Source organism: Pan troglodytes, chromosome 5 (genome assembly GCF_028858775.2).
Source record: "Pan troglodytes isolate AG18354 chromosome 5, NHGRI_mPanTro3-v2.0_pri, whole genome shotgun sequence".
NCBI lineage: Eukaryota > Metazoa > Chordata > Mammalia > Primates > Hominidae > Pan > Pan troglodytes.
Window position 1 is genome coordinate 22,129,787 of NC_072403.2, and position 2,069 is coordinate 22,131,855.

The 2,069-nt window shown below is 34.8% G+C and overlaps 1 pseudogene; it reads left to right on the forward strand.

The window, feature by feature from the left end:
* Positions 1 to 375: 375 nt before the first annotated feature.
* Positions 376 to 1,793, forward strand: LOC107975257 (large ribosomal subunit protein mL42-like; annotated as a pseudogene).
* The last annotated feature ends 276 nt before the right edge of the window (positions 1,794 to 2,069 follow it).

Genomic DNA, 2,069 nt, shown 5'->3' on the forward strand with positions numbered 1-2,069 from the left:
TCTTATCTAATTGTATAGACTAGGACCTCCAGCCCAGTATTAAATAGCAGTGGAGATCATGGCTATCCTTTGTCTTGTTCCTCACTTTAATGGAAAGTCTCCAGTGTAATCACGTTAAATAAGATGCCAGCTTTTGAGCTAAAGTATACACACACACACACACACACATATAATCACATATATAACATATTAAAAATCACATGAATATAAAGTATACATTATATATTTCAATAAATGATGTACCATATATAACCATATATAATGATATATGTAATTATATATAATCATATGTATTTAAAAAACAAAATAGTCATCAATGTATATTTTATGTGTTAAGTTTATCAGGTGCCTTATCTACTTCTGTGAAGATGATTATATGACCTTTTTCTCTTTAATTGTCTTAATATGAAGGATTATGTTATTAAATTTTCTAATAATGAATCCCTCTTGCTAAAGATGATGCTGATTCTTGTAGCAACTAGAATTATAAATGGAAAAAGCTACAAATTATCTCAGAAAAAAAAAATCTAGATCTCCTATTTGATAGGGAAAGAGAATTTATGTACCATACATGTGTGTGACTAAAATAATCAACTACTGATGTTTAATTTTTTAAATCTCCCTGTATAACAACTATAATTAGACTTGAGTTTCATATACACCTTTCAGATGCTATTGCCAAGTACATTCCCAGTTTTTAAATATGTTTCTACTCTTTAGCAGAGTAAACAGCAAAAGGTGCTAGAAGGCAAATAAATGTGCAGGGAGACAGAGCAACACGTGCCCAGAGTATTTTGTGCTGCCCAAAGCCATTTGGCTTTGAAGAGATTCAAAGGAACAAACATCTGATGTTCAGACACTAAGATGAAAGAGTTAAAGGGCTTCTTCCCAAAAACCCATAACCCTAGCCTAATCATGAGAGAAACATCCGTTGAATTCTAATTAAGGGAAGTTCCACAAAATTCCTGACCAGGACTCCTCAAAACCATCAAGGTCATCAAAAACAAGGAAAGTCAGGGACACTGTCATAGCCAAGGGGCACCTAAGAACAAATGACAACTAAATGTAGTGTAAGATCCTAGATGGGTTACTGGAACAGAAAAAATACGTTGGGTAAAAACGGAGAAAATGTGAATCCATTATGGGCTTTAGTGAATAGTAACAATGTTGGTTCATTAATTGTAACAAATGCACCGCACAAACGTAAGATGTTAATATTGGGGGCAACAAGTGGGTGGACTTGAGGTGAGGAGCTGCGAAATGATGAAAACTGGTGTGCCTAGAAGCAGATTTTCAAAGCATTCTCTCTTCAAAACATCTTTTTCGAAGATGTTTATACTACCTGATAAGCATCTCAATACCCCATGGCTGTAGCAGCAGTAAAATAGAGGACAGTAAAGCAAATTGTCTTGAAACATTTATTTCCAATGCAAAATGGAGCTTTATACCGTGTGTGTTATAAATCTATGTATTCTTCTCTACCTGATGACTATAATTGCAAAATAGAGCTTGCTGTGACTTCCAATGGCAGGAAGTGAGCCTGCTACCACTCTCCTGTGGACATTCCCTATGAACACACAAAACCCATCCTTCAGCCAGATCCTGGGCACAATAATGAAGAAATACAAGATCAACTGCTGAAAACCAGACTGGAAGAAAAAGGTGAACACCTTGAGCAAAGACCCATGATAGAACAACTTAGCAAAATGTTCTTTAGTATTACACGCTGTTGGTATTCTCATGGACAGTATTAAAGATGTTGCAAGAAACCAGATCTTCTAAAAGGCAGATGACTGAGGTACTCGGGGGAATCAAAGAGAAATGTTCTTCATTTGCCATTTGAGAAAATGCAATCTGGGGTGTTCACTAACATGTTATATAGTAAAGTCAGAATAATGAATGTCTTTTCATATTAAAAAAATAATAGGGGGAAGTAGGTGTGGGGCATATGAGGACTGTCTGCACTATCATAATTTTTCTGTAAATCCAAAACAACTGTAAGATTAAAAGTTTATTTTTAAAATTAAAGAACCTTAAAAAATAATACAGGTACATCTTTTCTCCAGATG